General features: G+C 46.4%; 2 long non-coding RNA genes across 10 annotated transcripts in view; both read right to left on the reverse strand.

The window, feature by feature from the left end:
• Nucleotides 1–1,808: 1,808 nt before the first annotated feature.
• On the reverse strand, nt 1,809–6,459 carry LOC139828686 (uncharacterized). The gene is made up of 3 exons (XR_011740594.1): nt 6,024–6,459; nt 5,350–5,477; nt 1,809–2,018 (listed from the first exon to the last, which is right to left on the reverse strand). It is a non-coding gene; the product is annotated as an uncharacterized lncRNA (long non-coding RNA).
• A 1,637-nt stretch (nt 6,460–8,096) lies between these two features.
• The window catches only part of LOC139828753 (uncharacterized), a 57,937-nt gene continuing 42,897 nt past the window's right edge, over nt 8,097–23,136 (reverse strand). For 6 of the 9 annotated variants that reach the window (XR_011740660.1, XR_011740661.1, XR_011740657.1 and 3 more), the window contains 5 exons: nt 20,515–20,573; nt 18,945–19,051; nt 18,276–18,389; nt 13,038–13,142; nt 8,097–9,466 (listed from right to left, as the gene is read on the reverse strand). This is a non-coding gene — a long non-coding RNA (uncharacterized lncRNA). Of the gene's footprint in view, nt 9,467–12,476; nt 12,646–13,037; nt 13,143–18,275; nt 18,390–18,944; nt 19,052–20,514; nt 20,574–23,136 lie in introns of all 9 variants that reach the window. The other 3 variants (XR_011740658.1, XR_011740659.1, XR_011740664.1) reach the window with 3 other exon arrangements.

Raw genomic sequence — 23,136 nt, forward strand, 5'->3', positions numbered from 1 at the left:
GGGACTTTGCTACAAACACAGCTGGCAGATGATTTACAGTTATATTTGGAGACCTGTCAGGGAGCCAGGTTTTAATCCATTTAATGCACACCCTCTTCATTTTATACTGCTCTAGATCCTTAATCAAAATGCCACGTGGTCTCCAGTCAAATGTCTCACTTGCACACCGTCTTGTACACCACTATCACTTTTATCAACTAAACCAAAGGGAGACATCACAATCTATTTTCCATTAACTTGTGCGGATTGGCACTAATTACATTTTTCTTTCTTGAATTGCTCACGGACTCCCACAAACAAGGACTAACCGGTACCACCCAGCACACCACTGACAGCATCCCTCTGACTCATCCTTGGCCGCGGAGTGTGTGTATTTTGAGAACAGCGATCCTGTAAAACCCAAAGCTGGAGCTGGGCACGAGCTACACTGGCAGAATATGTGGACCAGGGAAACAATCACGATCTTGCTGAGCTTTGCCTCTGCCAGAGGGCTGGAAGGGCAGGTGAGCTGCTCCTGTCTCAGACACTAAAGCAAGGATGTGAAAACTGGCTCTGGGAGACAGGGGAATCAGCCATCACCAGTATCTGAGACAGAGCTGAGATCCACACTGAAATCACCTCCCCAAGAGAAAACTTAGACACGGTCAGGAGAGTCTTCTCCGTGGCAGAATGAGTGATACAAGATGTTTGTAACATTGCAAAGAGGCCAGAGCTGTTTATTCGGCATGTAGATGAGACTGAAGCATGCTTCTAGCAATAACACAGCGGATCTTATCTTGCTATCACAGATATTTGGGTTTGTTCCTTGAAGGTTGGAAGTAATTCATTAGCTATGCCTGAGTCAATGCCTTGGTTCTTTCAGCTCTCCAAGTGAAGCTTAGAGACTCCCACAGCACCGACCCCGATACTGAAACTTCTATACTCGCAAGTTCTTTTTTTATTTTATTTATTATTATTATTATTATTTTTCTTAAATCTGCAAATAATTGTTGGAGTGTCACAAGTGGAAGAAATTCATTCTTCGCCAAGGAACTATGGAGATAAAGAAGGAAATAAGAATTGTTCTTCAAACATCCAAAACATATTAGTTTTCATTTTGATGTAGTTGGTATTTTTCAAAACTTTGGAGCAGAATAAAAGGTTTTGTTTAACTCAAGACTATTTTTTAAAGGAGGTGTTTTTTTTTTCTGATGATGATTTAAATAAAACTGAAGGAAATTTCTAGGAAACAAAATGTTTCATGTTTTGTGGGAAAAGGACATAAAACATAAGCTGAGGTCCTTTCAACGCGATAGCCCAGACACACCGAGATGAAGTCACTAAATGTTTTAGCATCACTAAAACTGCATTTGTTTATTTCCTACAAACATTTTAACTGAGGGATTTTTGCAGTCTCAGCCCTGGACATTTACCACCATAATTCACCAGCAACCTGTCTCATTTCAGGTGTGCAATCTTCAGTTAAGAGATGAAAACCTCATTAATACCACCAAAAATAATTCCCAGAACAAGACATGCTTGGGTGCAACAGAAGCATCCAATGTAACCACCTAGAAAGCCCTTGTGAAGTTTGAGTTTGGCAATCCTGTACATCAGAAGCAGAGAAGGGTGGGGAACATAAGACTGCATCTCCCCAGACAGGACTGTTCTCTGTGATTCATCTCTTCTCTTCTCTTCTCTTCTCTTCTCTTCTCTTCTCTTCTCTTCTCTTCTCTTCTCTTCTCTTCTCTTCTCTTCTCTTCTCTTCTCTTCTCTTCTCTTCTCTTCTCTTCTCTTCTCTTCTCTTCTCTTCTCTTTTCTCTTCTCTTCTCTTCTCTTCTCTTCTCCACTTGTCCAACACCAAAGAAAACGACTGTGCTGGACAGTCGAGGTGTTTCGCTGCTCGGTGCTGATCATACACAGGCTCTTCTCTGTCCCGGGGAACAACACAGCAGACAGTGGTTTTCAGCTGTGAGAGACTCTCTGGCCCTGCATTTTTCATCCTCTCTCTGCTTAAGGCGAAAACTTGGCAGAACACGCTGGAAAAACACAAAGGATATTGTAATCTCGGGGTTAACGGCTATGCTGCTGAAAACTTTGCAGAGCCTTTGACTTATCTCATTAGCGAGCCAGAGAGCTGCTTTGGCATTAGATGTCACCTATGCATTTGCAACAACTCCCAACATCAATAAATCTCAGCAAACATCCCCTTATTGCCGTCCAAGTGCCTGCAAGGGTGCTAATCCCTGGCCAACATTCACTTGACTAAATTATTTTTAAAAGATGATGCAGCTAATGCTCCTTATTCCAGAGAATCCTGCATTGTTTTCCTTGCAAATTGCTCCTCCAAAAGGATAAAAGCTACAGCTTCTCACTTTCCACTCTAAAATAACCCTTCTCCGCTGGAGCAGCAGCCTGCGAGCTTCCTCAGGAAAAGCGAGATGCAGCTGGTGAGTCACAGCCCGGTCCCCAACCACGGCCCAGCCTGGTGTTCCCGGTTGGTGTCACGGTCCGAGGGGACAGTGTCTGCATCTAATCACGCATCGCTTTCCGTGCTGTGCCTTGTGTTTATGGCCGTGTCCCTCCGTGTGGCTCTGGACGTCCCTGTCGCCCTCACCAGTGGTGCCTGGGGAGCAGGAGCGGGGCCGCGCAGGAGTCAGTGGCATTGAAGGGCTCAGCGCTGGCAGAACAATGGGTTTGCTCCAGGCACAGCTACTGACTTGTAACAGCTCTTGCCAGTAACCCCATACGGGATTGCATCATGGAAAATACTAGTGGAGAGCCAGGAACAAAGGAAAGATGTCAGGCTGCTTTTAAAAGGGACGTGTTCTTGAGGCAGAGGAAGCCCTTTGGTGGGCAGGGTGGGAAGGCTCAGCCGGAGAAAACCTGGGCTGCCTTAGAGACTAGAGGCAAATCTGGAAACATACACCAGACGGGAGAGCCCGAGAAAAGGGCAACGCTCCGGAGGCGGCGGCTTCGCCTCGCTCTGCAGCGCTCGGGCATTGTCTAGGGACCAAGTGCGTGTGTCTGTGTGGAAAAAATTCCTATGCAGACGCTGTGTCTCTTTATTGAATTGTCCCCATGGTCCCCAAAGAGTCCAGAGTGCCCATCAGGACAGAGTATGTGACAATGCCCATGAGCTACTGAGCTCTCATCTCTGATCCAACAGCCCCAGAAAGGGAGCCAGGCAAGGAGCGTGTCCCTGAGAGCCAGGGTTGGGGACACTGCCTGGACTCTGTCCAGGCTCGGCTAGCTGGAAAGCACCCAGGGCTGGTTTTATAATGGCCTGTGACACTGTACCCAAGGAAGAACACAGGCAGAGCTGTGACCAGCAGCTTTGGTCAAGAGAGGTTCTGCTCTTCAATAGAGAAGCACAGCAAAAGATGGAAACAGAGTTACTGCTCTGTTTCTGTAGTGATCAAAGCTGTAAGCAATATCACAATGCAAGCCTGATGATAAACCCCTTTTATGAGGGATTAAAAAAAAAAACGCTACTGCTGTAAGTCTGGGTGAGAAGAGCCACTAGTGCTGGTGAGAAGAATGGAAGCTCCCAAGGAGAGCCCAGCAAAGAAGCCCTACACTGCCCAACCACAGTGGGAATGATGTGCGGCTTTGGCTCTGACACAGTGTTGAACTTCTAAAGAAAGATCTGCTTCTTGCCTGCTTCTCTAATTCTAAACTGGTCTTTCTTCAAAGCTCCATGGACAACACGTGCAAGGATAGTGCAAAGCAGGTATCTGAGAGACACCGGTTCCTCCTTTGGAGTTCCACCCAAAACACTTCATTTCTCATTGACAACGTGAGGACAACCACACCAGTCAGCGCGATGTGTTTAGATCTCACGGCAAGAAAAAGGGCACTTGGGTCCCATCCACAGAAAAGAAGAAGTGGCAGTTGCAAGCAAGCCTAGAAACACAGCACATTTGCATTCTCATTAGCTATACGGAAAGCAGCTAGGAAGATTTCTTGGCAATACAGCTAGCCGTTGACTTGCTCACTTGGCTGAAAGACTGATGTCAAGGAGCAGCAAAGCAAAGCAAGAGAGCTGGCCTGGAACCAAGGGATTTTGCAGAGCTCTCATTTTGCATTCATTGCCCTTGGTTCAGGGGTCTTAAGTGTTGCCAGTTTTAGGGCATGAGTGAGCAAAAGGAGCAATTCCTTATTTGCACATGGGTATCTCTGCCTTTTCCTTCCACTCCATCCTTGGCCAACAGTCTGGATTTCGGACAGAAAATCTCTCCAAACCTCAGTGCTCTCACGTTCAGGGCAGCGAGTGGGCAGCGGGTCATCCCCACAGCACCCAGGTAGCTCCTCGTTGCAGAAGAGCATCAGCAAGGCACAGCCCTTGGTCAACCAGAAGGCACACGAAGCTGCTCGGGGCTGCCTTAGTCTCAGTAACACTGGCAGTGTGGCTGAATGATAAATAACTGAAAGTGTGCACTGGTGTGAGAACCCCAGCACATATCAAACATCTCAATCATCTTGTCCCAGTCATTTCCAACGCAAGGAGCACACTCCTCTCCTGCCCGGACCATGCACCGCGCTGGGGGGACACTGCTGCCCCGCTGCAAACTCTGCAAAGCAAAAGTAGCATATCACAGAGCATGAGAGGACTGGGAACGCTGTCGCTTTTATAATACTGTGGCATTAGGTGGGAATTTGCTTATTAAGGTTTGCAACTAGGCGCTGCAGCTTCACTGAAGTCTTGGAGGTGGCTACGTATCTCAGAAACTTCACTCTTCCAACTATCCATTCAAATGAATGGCTCAAATTTGGCCTGCCTTCATTCACACGCTTTTTGTGTTTGCTTTACCAATAATATTCTAACAAAGGCATTTACTGTCAGGAACATTTACAGAAATGACAAATAATAGAGAGCTCATAAACACGGCAATTCAGACCAGAATCTGGTTCTGAAAGTCACGTAGTAGTATTTAAGAGAAGAAACAATGCCGTGTGAACACTCGCCCAAGCCAAAGTCACCAGCGCAGCTGAGATTTCAACCATTCAGTAGCAACAGTTTCATTATCAAGATATATTGCCTGAATTATTTCTAGATGTTATTCAGAGAATTATTTCAAATAATTAATATATGTAAGAAAATCACTGGCTTTGAACAGAAGAATTGAACTTGTCACATTAGAGCTGAATGAATGCCCTGCAACTATTCACTGGCTCGCTTTTGGATACACTAATTGCACCAGATCCGATCTTTAACCCCACTGAGGTTCAAGGAAAAGTCCTACTGTATCTCCACTTGCTGTGGCTTGGGACTCAATCCCCCTCTCTGTAGGGGGACCATGGCCTTATCTCACAGCTCTCCATTGTATTTCAGGAAGGATACTCAAGAGTTTTTTACCTTTCACTTACCTTGAGGTAATTCCTGCGGTCTTCAGTGGAGCCACGGTTACACTTCTGTGCACAGGAGAAGAATTGCACCAGGTTTAATCTTGTCCCAGGTTCATTGTTTCGGCATCTCAGAGGAGGCGCAGCAAACCCTGTGAGCAGAGGGAGGTGCTGGCAGGAGCAGGCAGGACCCAGCACCCTGCGGCCGGTGGGGACAGCCGGGCGAAAGGTCTCCCAAAATCAGGGCAGGTTGAGCCTGGGCTCAGCGCTCCAAGAAACACAGGAGTCTTGATGTCACTTGTGCTGCTCTCAGGAAAAGTGAGCATGGGCAATACGTCCAAGCACAGACAATGCAGAAGGAAGGAAATCCAGAAATTGAAATCCCCGATTTTATGCTCTCACAGACTAACGTGATGTCCCTGCAGGGAGCCAGGATCCCAAATCGTGCTTTCAGTGGTCTATGGCCATCGCTGGTCAGGTCACCTCCTTCTCCTGCCCTACAAAGGGGTTGGAAAGGGCAGCTGCAAGGCTGCAGGATGGCAACGAGAACCGCAGATCCACAGTATTTATGCATTTTGGTAACACCTTCACCAAGGGGGTTTTGGGTTGGTTGGTTGGTTTTTGTGCCTACAGTACCGTAAAGACACCAGAAACTGGTGTAGCTCTCTGAGCCCACAGTGCAACACAACCCCACCAACCTGCATTTGCACCACAGGTGACTTGTGTCCCGCAGCTCCTGTCCTTCACCCTCACTCAATGTCTCTCCGCTACCTGTATGAGCAGCCTGGTCCCTGGAATCCGTCCAGCACGTGTGACAAAGTTCAAGGGGTAAGGGTCCAGGATCACGTTTCAGGTGGAGAAGAAAAGATATATAGGGACACATAAGACAAGTGGAATAACTAAGGGAAGAGACGTTTACATAGAAGTTGCTAAATAGGTGACTTGTTAGCTGTATTGTGGCCAGGACATTCATTGTCCCTTGTCCCATTATCACTAAGGGCTTGATTCCTTCTCATGCAAACCCAGGGCAGGCTTAACTTGACTGAGGGCAGGACTAAGCAAGGAGCAGGTCTGGGTTTTAGCTAGCAACAGAGGTCAGTTGGGTAAAAAGAGTCTGCACAAGTGGAGTTTGAAGTGGGATTTGGGTAGGGAAGGGGCCCAGGAGTCCCAGCGGGCTCTTTGGAAAGACCCTGGCCCTGCAGCTCCTGGCCTGGGAGCATCCCAGCTGCCCCAAAAAGCAGAGCCCCAATAACCAGGACAACTTTTCTGCCATCAATTCCACCAACACAAAAAGTAACAGCAATAACTGAGAGGATCTGAAAGAGGTTCTTTGCTGCCCCCCCACCTCCCCTCCCTTTTTTATTTGCCTGAGTGACAGAGGATTTAAATGCAAAGTGGATCTAATGCACACCCTGAAGTCGGCTGGCAGTATGCAAATGACCTGTCAGATTAAAATCTGAATGAAAGAGATAACAAGCTTATCTTCATAACAAAAGACTCTTACGGGCAAACTATTTGACGCAGTGTTGATGTTTGTTTTAACCCATGGACTTTGGACAGTGCAATATTTCAGGGGCTGCGCTCCCCTCCGCTCGTCTCTGTGCGCTCGCACGCGTGCGTTTTTATTTGCACTGGCAACAAAAGGCAAGTGCTATGATAATAAGAAGGAACAGTAAAGCAAAAAGAAACCCCAAAACTACTGAGGGCTCTAACAGCTGATTTCAAAGTCTGTTTTTTTTTCAGGGGGGTTGGCTCTGCAGAGCCAGAGCCAAACAAACCAGCAATAGGTCAAACTCACGCTTGTGACCAGCACTACAGCTGCAGTGAGAATAAGCAAACACAGCAGCAGGGGAAAGAATTAAAGGAGGGGGCTGGGGGCAAGGCGGACGATTTATTCTTCTGGCACGTGCAGAGGGGCTGGAGATGGATCAGCTGTATTTATTTTGTGAAAAGAGGAAAGAAAAGGAGGCAAAAGAGCAAAGCAAGTTTCATCGCAGCAGAGAAAACAAAGATTTTCAATAAGCTCCCCATCGCCACCCCCTCGCTAGAAAAAGGGGGAGAGGGAAAAAAAAATATAAGCTGCAGGTGTTTGTACAGGGTCTGTATAGAAGCCACGTGGGGAATTAGCAAGTGAGGCAAGTTGCCTTTGGAAAAGGAATCTGCCCGGAATAGATTTGCATTTCTTAATTTAGGGATCATCAGCAAACAAGAGCCAGAGCGAGCACCCCTCTCGCAGCACCGGGGGCTTCAAAGTGAGGAGGGCTGTGTGTTCGGGGGGCCTGCGAGGCACCGGGCCCAGCTATTGAGGCTGCTGGGGCTCCCGCTGGGACGGGGCTCCCTCCGTGCAGGCACCGAGCGGACCCCCCAGCCTCAAGTCTCTCTGACCGCCCTGCTTTATCCTCCCGATACAATGAGGAGAGTGTGAGCATTGACCACCTGTGTTCCTCATGCCCAGAGGAACCACCAACCAAATCCTCGCCCTTTCAGGTCCTCCCCAATCCTCTCAGCCCCCTCAGTTAATGCCCCGCTGCTCTGCTGTCTCCCTGCTGGGAAGTGAAAGCCCATTGAGAGGCAAAAAGTCTTCTCCCAAAGCCCTCCAGCCAATCCTCAAGCTACCCAGCAGAATTTAGAAGCTTTTCCACACACTGCAATTCACCGTGATGCTGACCCCCTTGCTGCAGGGGACAGAGATGTCCCCACGCCACAAGGACAGTGGCAGGAGCACAGCCCCAGCCCTCAATGTCCTTGCACACAGGATAGTTGCCCTTATTTCCTTGACTTGTATAATACTTGCCTGGTCTGCTTGGCCCAGCTGGGATGGAGTTTGTACTTGCACCACCAAACCAAGGCAGTGACACCAACTCACTCCTTGGAGGGGCCATGAATCCCAACTGCATCTCACACCCAAACGATTTCCTAATCATTTTCCTAATGTTCACATGGAAACCTGTCCCCTTAAACTTCATTTCAGTATTTTGGAAACCAACTTTGTGAAATATGTTCTAAGCACCGTGCAGACACTCCAAATTCATCAAAATATCGTCTCCCCCTCCTCTATGTTATGTAGGTACCTTGCTGATTCAAAAAAGTAAAAAGAAACAATGATTAGATAGTGTATGGAAGACCCTCAACAAAATTAACTTAGTTGGGTAACTACAAACCTTCTTCCCTGAAAAGGCAAGGAGATTTGGTCAAGTTCCCTTACTGAAGTCCTGGAGAAAGAAGAGAGGTTCACCAGAGCCCCAGCCACCTTGCAGCTTTACCTCCCACACAGCTGTTCCTCAAAAGAATATCTGTTCTTCCAGCCCCAGTGCTTAGTGGGCTAAAACGTTCTCTGTTGTTCAGCAAGTTGAACGGCAGGCACCTGGTGCTAAAGGCAGGGCGGTCTCTGCCAAGATTCATCCCAGCACTCAGGTAAACTCATAGTGGAAAGGAGAGCAGATCTTACAATCTCAGACAGTGGCTTACCATAAAAACACACAGTGAGATCAAATGCGTTGCTCTGTCCACTACACGATGCTCTAAGGAAGCACAGACCGATGGTGTATCATTTGCAATGAAGGAGTCCTCAAAGCAGAAAGTCTCTGTGACACGTCCTGTCTTAGTATGTCAACTGTACCTGAGAGCAAATAATGAACTCCCCAGATAACTGAAGAACAAGATGGGATTCCAGGACTGCAACCTCCAGAAGGACAACGGAGGCTGGAAAAGGGACGATTCACGTAGGATGTTGGCAGGAGCATATTTAAAGTGTTGGCACATTCCATAATAGGAGACATGGTGCCTTTGCCGCTTGGCTGGGGAAAAAGACACACTAATGCCAATGTAGTTGTTAAGGACCTGTTTCAATTTACGCACGTTATGCAAACACAGCACATGAAGAACTGCCAGCATGGGGCTGGGGAGCAGTGCATAAGGGCGATCTGTTGCACAGGACACCTTTCCACACGTGCTCTGGTGTGCTCCCCGTGCTCGGCCTTGCACTACAGAAACAAACCTGCTCTGAAACGCTCTGTGGGAGACAGCTGGAAGGGAAACGTCAAATGCAGGTGTCTTGGATGAGATTGCAGAGCATGAAACCACAGGCCAGAGGGAGCTCTCCAGGGCAGGTCACTGCGCTCTATCAAACAACTTTGCATTTCTGGAAGGGAAAAGCAGAAAGAAATGTTACAAAGACGTTAAAACAATGTAGGAGGGATTTGGGCATTGTAAACCTTTGCCATCGGGTCCTTCCCAATCGCACTTGGCAGCTCTTGCTGAGCATAAGATGGGACTCCAGCTGAAAAACCCAAAGACGCAAGAGAACAGCTCAAGTGAAGTACGTGAGAGACAGACCACAGAATCATTTAGGTTGGAAAAGACCAGCTCCACCAACAAACTACATCCTTAAGTGCCACATCTACTTGCCTTTTAAATCCCTCCAGGGATGGTGACTCCACCACTTCCCTGGGCAGCCTGTTCCAATGCTTGATAACCCTTTCAAGTAAAGAAATTTTTCCTAATATACAACTTAAACCTTCCCTGGCGTAACTTGAGGCCATTTCCTCTAGTCCTGCCACTTATTAATACGAAGAGAGACTGACCCACACCTTGCTACATCCTCCTTTCATATAAACCAGAGTCTTTAGACAAACAGCTTTGTGAAAAGAGAAACACCTCTGCCAACCTGCTGGTCCTGTTGGCAACGATGTCATTTTGCCCTGGTGTTCTAGGGCCACTCTGGATTTGAATCCAGATGCCACTTCAAGAGTTCGTTTGATCCGCAGCTCCCAGTCACACAAATGCCGAAGACAGCAGCCCATGGTATCAGGTTGGATGTCCCATCATTGCAGGTGTCCAAGCCCAGGCTGGACAGGGGTTTGAGCAACCTGGTCTAATGGAAGGTGTTGGAACTATATGATCTTTAAGGTCCCTTCCAACCCAAACCATTCTATGATCTGCAACCTCAGAAGCCAGTGGGTAGGTTCATTGCGGTTATGAAGTAGAAGAGTAGATTGAATAGCTTGGGCAGAGCAACTGATGCAACAGCTCTCACCAACCTTTCTGGCTACGGAGTATCTATGGTTGAACTGTGATTCCTTTGGATTTAAGGCTACTTCCTATTCTCACTCTTATTGTGGCTGTTGCTGTACTGCTCAGCTGTGACCAGGGACAAGATGTGAAATGGCTTCTTCGCTGGACAAGCAGAACTCCCTCTCCATTCTGGGGAAAGGGGTGAATATGCACTCATGTCAACTCTACTCAGCACAAACAGACATGGGACTGAAACAAGGGCAAGAACGCAGCCTAAGGGGCTGAAGTAAAATTCGAATTTCCAGTCCTAGAATGCTTGCTGCAGTATTTTCCATATTCTGGGAAACAGCTCTGCTGAACCTTCTCTCCCACACCTAGGTTTTTGCAGCGCTGCCAGCTCTTGTGTTGCTGTCATGAAGCTTATAATATACAAGGTTTTTCCAACAGCTTCAGTCTTTGCTCCCAGAGGCAATCCATGAAATGAAATGGGAGACAAGGGTCACATAAACTGTGACCTGGGTGCCTAACTTGGGAAGGTTCGTCTCTAAATGCCCTTCCAGAGGAACACAGACAAACTAGAAAGAGGAGCTTCACCTCTCAGATACCTCAGACAGTTGTCTTAAGGTAAGTAGCACAAGTAGTCCCAAAATCTTCAACTGGAAAAATCAGTATCTGGCCTTCATAGCTTTGGAGAAAGCCTGAAAATGTAATTTTTAGTATCCTTATGGTTTAAAACACAGAAAACAGGCAAAATCCTCCAACAATTCAACCAACCTTTCAAAAAACCTCCTCGCTTGCAAGCCAAGGTCATTGTTTTGACTGATGGGTTGGATTGCGACCTCTAAACCTTGGACAACGCTACAGCAAGGAAATACCACATTTTTCGTGACTCAACTCAAGGATTTGGAGAAAGCACAGTCCACTCTCTTCTGAACAGGAGTCCTGGAATATTCACTGCTGAGATTAAACCCAGAACAAAGAAATAAGTAGGAATGTACAGAAAATTTAGGTCCTGGCTGTAGGAGGCTATTTTTGCAATGATATTTCCAACAGTATGAATACCAAGAGTTTAACCAGTGTGTCTGATTAGTCATAGGTCCATTGGGATGTGCCCTCAGTAAACAGAGACATCCCCAGGCAGCACAGCTCTCAGTGTTCAGGGCTCATTCTCATCATCTGGGGCTCCTCCAGGCCAAGACCTTGCCCAGCAAATCCAAACCCATCCCACTGAACCTCTGTTCCAGTCAAGAACTACCCGTAAAACAAGAACTTCTTGGGAAAGGGCAATCCTGACACCCCTAAAATTAACACCAAAGCTCTATCTGGCTTAATTATGTTCTGTATTTCGTGCTATCATGCCTGTTAAATGCCTTCACTATTTCTTACCCAACTTTGGTGTTATATGAACAGTAATAAGCCATGAACACAGCATTTCTGCCCTTCTCTTTTACATCATTTGCTTGTTAGTGGTTTTGGTTTTAAGAAATAGCAGTGAACAAAAAATCTGTGTGCTAATTAAGCCTATGGGGCACATAAGACAGAGCCTCCCTTGTGCTGGGTATTCACTTTTGGTCTTTTCTCAGCAATAAATCTAACCAGCGGGATCCTCAGCTGGCGTGACTCAACACAGCTCATTTAACTCACACGCTGCTTTCCTGCAGCAGAGATCCTGGCCCCATCTACATCAGCGAGAGACTGCGTTTGCTCCAGAAAAGATAGTATCTAGAGAGATGACACTACCAAAATAAGGGTGTGAGGGTAAAGCCAGACAGCTGAGACAAGGCAGACAGTCTGTGGCCATCTAGAATTTATACATATATATAATTTTTTTAATTGTTTTTTTTTCTTTTTCCTAAAGGAGAGACCCCACTGATGGGAAATAGCTTTATAGACACTGGTGTGCACTTTCAGACCAGAGTTCACTTTTGCAGAACCCATATGGAGAGCCCTTGAAACTTCTGGCTGTGCCCATCCAAAGGGAGTTTTAGGCTGAGTTGCTTCCAGCCAGTCTGTTTTTCTTCTGAGAAACGAACAGTCTGCAGCACCCTGCTCCACCAGAGACCAAGCTACCAAATCTGAACTCAGGATGCACACTGTCTTCTTCCAGCCCTCCATGAGCAAAAAATGTGTGTGCAAACCTTGTCGGCTGAAGATCCTTTGGGTTGCTCTCCAGTGATAACTGTACACAGGAACATCTACTGGCACCTCAGTGTAAGTTCCTGGGCTTTCTCCCCAACTCCTTCACCAGCTTTCTTCACCCATGAACTTCCAGGACCTCTCTGTGCCTCAGTTTCCCTGGCTATAAAGCTGACCAAAAAAAACCAAAAAAGAAAAGAAACTTCCACTTCGCCAGGCTTTTTCTTCAAATTATTATGATTTCTTCCTTTTACAATGGCAATAAACAGACACAGCAAAGATAAAATCACACAGTAAAAATATACAAGAAAAGGCAGTCCTGCTCCAGACACAGCATTGACCGTAGATTGTAATCAATTTGAACTGGGTATGTTCATGTTTTTTTGCCAAAGCATCAGCACTTTGTAAATAATACTGTGATTCTCAACTTCACAGAGTTGTTTTAAACCCTCGGTCATTTCACATCTTGTATGGAATAGCAGCATGAATATCGGCCTTTCCCATGCAAGGCAGTTTATACTGTTAAACTGGGGCATGTGGGAATAGGCTCACAAGTATTTTACCTGTAGCTTCCAAATGATTGTGCCATTTACAGCTGACGCGTATCTTCCCCCTTCGGTTAGACAAGGATACCGGTCAGACGAAGGTTGGTGGCAATGCAGAAATAGCTGGTATAGAAAGCAGAGATAAAGAGCTTTACGAAATAAAAAAATAAAAAAAAAACAATACAGAAAATCCCCTTGCATGCCCAAATCATCAGGAATTGACTGACTTACACTCTTGGCCATTTAAGTATGAAATAAATAAAGAAGATGTTGTTCATTTTGTGCATGTGTCTAATCCCACATTCTCAATAAAAACGCATTTAACCTTGTCCCTTTAAAAGAGCTCTGGACAATCAGAATCATCTTCACAGAAGACTGCGCCTGCTTTTAAATTAGCTTTTTAAAAAGCAGCCATTCTCTCTTCCCTCTTTTCCAATTCCCATTCACACTCAGCAGAGATAAACACAGGCAGGCCAGAGCGAGGAGCCCTCCGAAAGTTTAAATGGAAACCATGCTCCAGGAGAGCGGTGCTTCTCCCTCACGGCAAATACACTCTTTGCTGTTTGTCCAAGACCATCAGAGATTCCAAGATCTTGTTCAAGTGTGTCAACAGCCCCTCAAATCACAGAAGTTTAGACAAACCAGCTTGCAAAACAACTACAGACACCGGTCTGTGGGACCACGCATAACTCACCTGCGGAGAGTGTGATACTTCTGTAATACTGCAGAAAACACCTCATTCCCTCAGAAACATTCTTAACAGGTGCAGGTCAAATCTGTTTAACCTAATTTTTGCCTGTCCTGGCTTCACATCTGAGAGTCAAATCCAGCTCCCAGCCACACGGGAAGTTGTTCCTGACACTGACCCCCATGTCAAGCGCTAACTTGGGAACCAGTGCAGAATGTGACCTGTGGTACTTGTTAATAACCTCCTTATTAATCATCTTTGTCACTTCTGCAGTGCCTCCCATCTGTGGATCCAGCAGCACTTGATGAGCTGTGGTGAACTAAAGCTGCGGCAGGAGTTACAAAGGGTATCTCCGTTTTACAGCTGGGAGCAGAGGAACCCACAGGGCTGCGTAACTAACGCTGGGGAGTTGCGGGTTCCTGGCAGAACACGTTCCCACAGCCGCAGATAAGTCATAGAATCATTTTGGTTGGAAAAGACCCTCAAGATCATCCAGTCCAACTGTTCCCCCAGCCCTGGCACTGCCCCATGTCCCTGAGAACCTCATCTCTGTTCAACCCCCCCAGGGATGATGACTCCACCACTGCCCTGGGCAGCCTGTTCCAATGCCCCACAGCCTTTTCCAGCAAGAAATGTTTCCTAATATCCAATCTAGACCACCTCTGGTGCAAATTGAGGCCATTTCCTCTCATCCCAAGTCTCACCAACATACAAAACCTATTCCCACCATCATCCTGAACACATGGGGAAATGTCTTCCCATCTCTGCGGCATGGGAAAGGAGCCCACAGTGCCACAGCGGTGCCGGGCTGTGGTGCTGAAAACAATACAGAAAAACAACCATGCTCATGGTCGAGGATGGTGTGTGCTGGGTGGGGGAATCACAGCAGAGAAACCATCAGGGAAAAAGTTTCCATCCTGCAAACGCCGGAATTGATCCACCCTTATCAACACCAGGGCTGCGTAACGGCGCGCTCCAATGATCAAATTGCTGTTCTGTCTGTGAGCTTGGGTTAAAATCCCAGCAGAGAGGGTGTCTCGCTTTAGCACGGGGGTCTGTGCTACGCACAGGGTAGCTGAGCTCTGGGTGACGTGGGCACACCTGATGGGACTCCCGGAGGGAAGGATGCGCCATTGGTGACGTGAGCAAGGAGACAACAGCCCAGACCCCGGTGGACTAGACAGACCCAGATAAAAGGAAATGTTGTATCTGAGCTTGTAATAAGTTTTGCCACAGCAAGACGGGGCAATGCTTCCCATCCTAACCCCTTTCAGTCCTTCAGCGCTTTGGAAAACAAGCATTATAGAACCATAGAATCATTTTGGTTGGAAGAGACCCTCAAGATCGAGTCCAGCCATAACCCACCCCTGGCACTGACCCATGTGCCTGAGAACCTCATCTCCACGTCTGTTCAACCCCCCCAGGGATGACAAAGCAAGATCCGCAGGTATTACCTTTTACTAGACCAGCACTGGAGGGGAGAAACCAGACGAGTTATTAATACCCAAACTCCTCTTCAAACAGTGTGTGTAAGAATATTCCACACTGTGGCCTGCAACCGAATTTTCTGATGATTTAATAATATCCTAAACAGATTTCCTACCATCCTAATTGAACATTCATAGTAGATCAGTGCTGTTTTACATGCTTCAGGAAAACAGACCCACAAGTTGGCCAGAAAAAAGTGCCAAAGGAGCCCTCGGTGGCCACGTATTACACTGCACAAACTCCTACTAGGAATGGGGGAAAAGCTTCTTACATGAAAAAAATGGCTTTTCTAACAAAAACTCGTTTCAAACAGAAACTTTTCAGTTATATATTTCTGCCTTTTCAACAACAACAACAAAAAAAAATAATGAAATTCAGAGTGATCTTTTTACTACAAATTCTATTTTTTAATCAATAATTGTTCTTCAGTGCTAAAAAAAGTCTATTTTTTCCTTCTTGTGAAGCACTAGAAAAACAAACAGCCCTTTAAACTTCTAGGGCAAACTCAGTATCTCCCCCCACTGCTGCTGTTTCCAGTACATCATATTTTTTAAATGGGGAAAAAGAGCGTCAGCATACTTCAGTGATGCGTGTTTCCAGGAAAACACTTTGTAGTTAACCTTGCTAGCCTCGAACCACAGCTTAGACAAGCCCAGCTTGCAGAGAACCAACAGAAGAGCTGCAACTCTGTAAACGCAGCCTGGATCATATATCAATAAAATTGGTCTGAGTGCTCAGATTGGAACATACGTTATCAGATATGACAAGGAGGGAAAAAAAGCTTCTAATAGCGCCCTATATTTTGAGAAAGCGCAGACGGTCTGGCAGAGAGGATGGGGCAGAACGCGGGCAGGGCTGCCTGATGCGGGCAGCTCCTGCCTCTGCCGCGGTTCGCTCCTGCTCCGTGCCGCTTCAAGCTGGAACTACCTGGGAGTTTTCCCACCCTGAGAGGCGCTTTTAATACAGCAAAAACCCACGCTGTGGAAAATGGGTTCAGTTGCCTGTTTTTAAGGATCATAATGATCAAAACTTGGGCAAACGGGATGGGTTTGATGCACAGGGTCTCCCATTGGGTGACCTGGAATTCTCTCCCGGTGCAGGGGGATCCCAGCCGAGTGCACACACTATCTCTGCATCTCGCTTACTGCGGCAGGAAAACAAGGCTGTTTCCCAAAGAGCGTTAAGAGGCCAGATTCATAAATATTTGAAATTCGCTCTTTGAGATCTCCAAGGGACGGGAACGCAGCGTGCCAAACCACGGCAGCGCCGCGCACCTTGGCGGCACGGCAAATGTTCGCCAACTAACTGCGGATTATTGCTTTTATTAAAATAGGCTCCCGGATTCTTACTCGGTGCAGCCAGGAGGGTGTAAGAGTCTATCTGCTGTGTAAATAGCATTGCTAGGTCCATTAGCAAGAGAAGCTTGAGCCACGCACCACCACCATTCAACAATTGGTTATTGCCTTATTTTGTCCCTACCTGTGTGGCGAGGGCTGGGGGCATTTGCCTTTTATCTGACCTCATTTTGAGGCTCTCATTTCTCCTTACCCCCAGAACTCCCTTCAATACTTCATATCGGTGGAGTGGGGGGAACACAGCAAACAGCACAAGTGGTTAAGAACTCTGCTGCCCCTGAATATTTGCTTTCCAGCCTGCCCAGCCGTAATGTGAGCAGTGGTCAGTCTCCGAAGGACTGGATATCTCCGACTCCGGGAGCAGGAATCAGAGCCATGCAGATAAGGCTGTCATCAGAGATAACAGCAGTCAACAACCCTCAGCATCATTATCTCAGCAAAGGGAAAAAAGCAGGCAGCTCCCCTTAATATACAAAGTGCGGCGGTTATATATGTCTCCTTTACAATGATAGATGGTAAGGGATAAAGGGGGGAAATCTAACAGAAAGCCTTCAAAGCCAGCCTGTTTCACATCCTCACGCTCCCAAATTGTGAATATGTTTTCATAAAGGCGATAAACAGCCTCCCCCCAGCCCGCGCTCGCCGGGCGAGTCGGCTTCGGCAAAACAATTTCGCTGACATGGATCTGAGCGAGGTCTTTTTTATTTCCACCTCCTTTGGTTAATGGAATTTCTTAAGATGGAATAATGAAGCGGTGATTGTCAAACATGCCTAACTGGAAGGCAAACAAATTGGCCGGATCAGGCCTTTTTAATTTTAAAAAATAAACAGAATAAACATGAATTTATTTGCAATGGTTTGATTGCTCTTCTCTGAAACCATTACATTGTTAAAGCCCCTTTTTACCTTACAATCGAACTCCAGGAGCATTGACACATGCAGGTCCGGTTTGCAAAGCCCCACATGAGCCGATTCCCCCAAAGAAACATCTTAATCAAAGCCCTGGAGGAAGCAGGGCAAACAAATGGGTAAAGACATAGGGGATAAAAACGGGGCAAAATCCAAAATAAAATGTCCAGGTTTGATTTCTTTCTGTGCATTTCTGAAGTGAGAAGCCGCACAGAGAAGGGCATTTAATTAAATCAAAGGGTAAAGGAGGGGGTTGCCATGCAGCTTGCTATTATGTTACAGTTCACTAAAATGAAAACTTATTTTTAAACCTCTGGTATTAATTTGAGATTATTCAGATACTTAATTAAAAGTGCAGCATGTGTTAAATATTATTTCAACAAAGATTATCATCAAAACCCTATGTAATAAGATCCTTCAATGCTTAGAGCGATATTTTATGCAAATTTTCTACGCCACCAAATGAAGGTCTCTTCATTTTTTTTTCCCCCTTCTTCATTTGCTGCAGCAAAATGTTCCAGGCAGGAAAAAAAACAAAACGTTTCTAGAATAACCAGGATACTACAGATAATGCAGTGCAACAAATAGCAGCTCGGTGGTAGTCATGTTTCTGTGCTCAGCTCCCTTCCCGATACCGCTTGGCAATAAAGGACGAGATCAAACAGGCTCCCATTAGAGCTACAGGGCTGAATTTTGCTTGCGCTGAGGTTACGGAAGGTGTAAACCAGGAGTAAATGTGTCCTGGCAAAACCCTGCTGGAGCAGGAAAGGCAGGAGTTCACCCTCCGTGCACCAGGAATGAACCAACTGTTTGTACCTGGATCAGACACGATAATGAGGTTTCCTGGGCGAAGAATGTTTTCCTGTGTGAGATTTCTCCTGTGGCCTTTACTCTCGTGAACTGAGCCACTGAAGTTGATCGGAGCTAATCCTATAAGATCAAGGTTCAGCGCTAAGTTTTCAGTATTACTTGCACAGTTATATATATATATTTATTTTAAGAAAAAAAAAATTAACTACTTGCTTTCAATGACAATATTTTGCCTGAAAATAAGCAAATAAAAACCCCAGAAAAATCATCAAAATACTTACATGGGCTCCACTGTTATACAATGGCCTGCCACAAGCAAACTTCATTTATTGATTGGGGCCAGTGCTGCACTTATTCTCTAATGAACACAGGACCGTTCCTGAGCAAAGACTTCATTGTTTAAAGCGAACACAGTAGTCACGAGGAATTGTTTTCAACATATAAAACATTAATACTTCATACAGAACAACTTCAAAAATAATCACACTTGCTACCCAGCACGTATTTAATACTTGGATTTTCTAAATAGTGGGAAGGGCTGTCAAAATACGGGAAAAGCAACTACTTTGAGCTTGGGGAATAGTTCAAACCATCGGGAAAAAAAAGGACAAAAAGCTTCCAGAGCACCAACAATCAAAAATAATGTTTTCAGTGTATTGAAGAGTCTGCCCGTACCTAACACACAGCTTCTCATGGATTCCTCACTTTGAATTCCCGGCTGCCGCGCAGTTTGAGCCCCGCTGGAATGACAAGACAGATATTCCGCTGAAATCACACAAGCCCTGAAAATACAGCGAAGGAAAACGTGGAGTTTAGGTTATTGCAACTGTCCCTCAGTCTCAGATTGTGGTCGAGCTGCACCAGCAACTCCAGCAAGAGCTAATAGGGAATAATAATTAAAAAAATATCTAAGTCGACAAATCAGAGCAGCAGCATGTGAGCCGGGAGGGGGATCCCTGCGTGTCGGATCAGGGTTATCAGTGTGTCTGTCCTCAGAGCGAACAGCAGGAAAAGGTGCAATAAAGTGTGCTCGAGACGAACAAAAAATCGCGGACCCAGCGCCTGTTCACAACCACTCCCTCGTTCTTGTTTTGCCTTGGTTTTACTTTAAAGGGTTTTGTTAACAGGCAAAGAGTTGGAAAAAGTAATAATCACGGGCTACTCGTACTGAATGTGCGTGTGCTGAAAACTGAAGAGTAAGAAGTGCTGAAATAACAACTAAAAGACAATCCCTCACGTCATCTACACAGAGCGATATCTCGAAACAAAGATCTAAGCACAACGCCATAGATTGTCTTGGGTTTCATACGCACCCGCGTACAACTAAAAAGCTGCTTTTACAGGAACCTGTGTGCGCTGTGTAGACGTTTACTGAGGTTCTCCACGGGGTATTTTTGCACGAGTGACACAAGAGGGTTTCGAGGCGTTGGGGGTTCTTCCTTTTGACATTTTGGGGGAAGTTCTCGAGGAAACCGCACCAGAACCCTCCCCGCTCGACACCTGTAAATCAAAATAAACATCCCCCCCAAAAAAAACTCCCTTATTGCAGCGGTTTGTCACCAGAAAAATGACAGAGAAGCGGGACCGCGGTTCCCTGTGAGGGGATGGGGGGGGGGGGAACCTTTTTGGGCGGGAAAAGCGCTGCCCGCGCGCCGCAGGCAGGAGGCTGCTGCCCCCTATCGGCCCCGCGCGGCTACTGCCGGGCAGGGAGCGCCAAATCCCCCCGTTCTGCCCAAAATCTCTCCTGTCCGACCCCAAATGGCCCCTCGGGCTGTCACAGCACCCCCCCCAAAAGCGCCCGTCCGCCTTTTGACGCCATGTGCAGCCCACAGCCCAAGGGACAGGGCGATCCTACAGCGTGGCGAAGCGGTTAAATAAATATGAAATGCCTGTGCCTCGGCCCACCAGTCTAAACAATGTGATAATGGCAATAATAGCTCTATTCACAGCATCGCTTTCCCCAGTCCAGCTCTTGTAAACTTTCGCTATCAGAACTGTTAAACAAAACTCCGGCCTTTAGCGCCGGCGCCTTTGCGCTTGATCTCGCTGCTTTGCGCTATAAAATGATCCCCAAAATGGGCCGAGATGATCTGAAGGAGTACAAGATTCCCACAAAAACAGCTGATCAAGTATTAAAGGGGGACTTGCAATGATCAGAGTGGGGGAAAAAAATCCCAGTTTAGCAAGAGAAAAGGCGCAACAAAATGAAACGTAAAAGCACACACGCGTCCACACGACCGCTCACCTTCAAGCAGCACAAACGTTCCTCTCGATCCTGTCCTCACTTCCACCGGTTATGAAAACCTGGAGAAAAGCCACAAAATTAAGTTAAAGCAGCCTGAGTTTCGAATCAGACTTCCAAATATAGTCATTTTAAAAGGTGAGCTGTTGTTCCTCCTAATAATGCATAAAGCGTTGGGCTCAGTCCTGTTTCCACTGAACCACTCATAAATACGCACATACAGCTTGGTGTTTAAATAGAATTATGTGCGTGTACATCTAGACTACATTAAAATTAATCAGTATGCACATTCTCTGTGCACAAACATGCATATTGGGGTAAGCACTGAAGCACGCAAGAAAATATCTTTATTTTTCAAGCATTTAAAGTAGCTGATGAGTCCAGACGCTGCGAATTTACGGGGGAAAAGTTCGGATTATAACGTAAAGCAACTAAAATTGGACTGAGATTTTTAGAAGAGCAGGCAGACACCAGCTCCCAGGTGTTGATGTATCCTACCTCTCAGGTAACAGATGAGAAAAATAAACCAAACTGTGGTTTTGGTACTAATCTGGATTTCTGTGCATTACTCTGATGAGGGGAACGTAACTGCCAAGGTCTCACAACAGATTAATGCCTCGGGATGAAATGCGAGGCTGTTCAGCGCCAAACAACCATCCTCTACCTAACACCGTACTTCATAAAAAACAAAGCGAGTTAATCCCTTCCTGAAGGTCTTTTTCAGCCTTACCTGCACCCATCTGTTAGTTCAAAACAGCTTCGAGAGCAAAGGCTGCTCCTAATTTCTGTGGCTGGTGTGAGGCCGAGGACAGCGCTGGGTTCGCAAAGCAAGTTGTGGACTTTGCAAACTTCGTCCCATCTTTTGACTCTACTGCTTTTACAAACAAATGAAGCTTGCACAGAAAGCAGGCAGCGCCGTGAGGCTTGCCTAGATGGCACGGTGAAATTATTAAGTCACGCTAATAAAGATTTCCGCCACAAGAAGGTCAACTTTCAGCGTTAAAGATGCTATGGGAGCAGTTACCAGGTCCTGCGGATCACGTTTTATCTTCATAAACGAACGCGTCCCTACAGTAACCATACATTTGTTTGCCTGTATGGAGCTCATTAACAGCTGGGTCATACTTGAAAACCTAGGATTTATGGCATATGCAGGGGAAATTATTTTTCAGATCATCTCTGGTCCTGCTTTTCTGCAGCCATTCAGAGCCACCCACGCAGCTGCAGCCCACCGCTGGCCTGGCTGCATAACGCCTATCAATCCGCGGCTATAAGCGGCTTTACATTCAGCAACAGGATGCTGGTGGTCTTCACCAACCCTAAAGGAATAGCAGCAACACGTCTGAAATGCATTTGTCCCTTTTTTCCCCCTCTCAAACAAAGTGAGGAAGGGACACACCTTTTGGAAGAAAAGAAAACCAAAACCATATCCCAAACAGCAGCGTTTGTTATTAACTGACCACGCAGTTCGGCACCAGTTACCAAAACACGCTGTCCCCACCATGTCTATTAATTACCCCAATACCTCCATCAATTATTTGAAACCTCCATTATCCAAAATTCTCCCCTTCTCCCCCATTGTGTTCAGATAATTGAGGTTGCATGGAGCGCGCTCGCAGCCAGTTAGAAGAGCAAGCATTATCTTTCAGCTGATACAACTATCAATAGCAAGTGTACAGCATATACTACAAAGGCTTTATTGTGCATATGTAGGGAGATAGAGATGAGATACGGTTCCGGGAGGCAGTTTGTCTAGTGGTTACAGTACAGAGTTGGGTGTCAGGAGACCAGAGTTTTAATTACTACTTCTGCTACCGACTCTGCTACTCAGATAAACCTCTCGCTGTCTCTGCGTGCCAGCATCCCACCCTGCAGAAAAAGGGCACTGTGAGAATTACCCACCTTTGTCAAGTACTTTGATACCCTTAGATAAACAGCTTTTTGTGTATAACTGCTGAGTATTACTGTCCACTTAACTGCGGTTTTAAAACTCTTTGGAAAGAAAGGACTGCGAAAAAAAAAAAAAACAAAACCATTTGAGAGCCAGAACTTTGGTTGGTGGAGACTGGCACAGAGTTCAGTCGAGCTGCGCTGATTTAAATCAAGGCAGACCTGGCCCTTCAGACATAGTTTGCCAAACGTAACATGACCAGCATGAACAAGCTGTACCTGTGCTGGGCACAAACTACCCAGCGCAGATTCGTATTTATTGCTGCAAAATCTTTACGCCTTACCACAAACTGATACCGGTACTTGAATAATACGGATTTTGCTAAAGCAATAACGTGTCCGTGCTCAGTATGCTCTGACCGAAGTAACTTTGTTCAGAGAGCCCCAAAACCTTCCGCGCAGCAGAACCGGCGTCAGCGTGTGTCCTGTGGGGCGAAGCCGAGCGACGGACGGCACGCCGGCGCCGGGAAGGGTGCCAGGCTCAAAAAGCACATCCGAAAACGTGGTGCCATTAAGGTTTGCACCACGTAAAATGCACAAAGATAATAGAAAATAAAGGTCTTTGAATAATGATCGCGGGTGAGGGACTACACAAGGTCACTCCACAAAGCCGTAACTGCACGTACGATACACCCGGGTACGGTGCAGACGTATTTGTAATCACCACCCAAAGCA

This window comes from Patagioenas fasciata, chromosome 10 (genome assembly GCF_037038585.1).
Source record: "Patagioenas fasciata isolate bPatFas1 chromosome 10, bPatFas1.hap1, whole genome shotgun sequence".
In the NCBI taxonomy this organism is placed as follows: Eukaryota; Metazoa; Chordata; class Aves; order Columbiformes; family Columbidae; genus Patagioenas; species Patagioenas fasciata.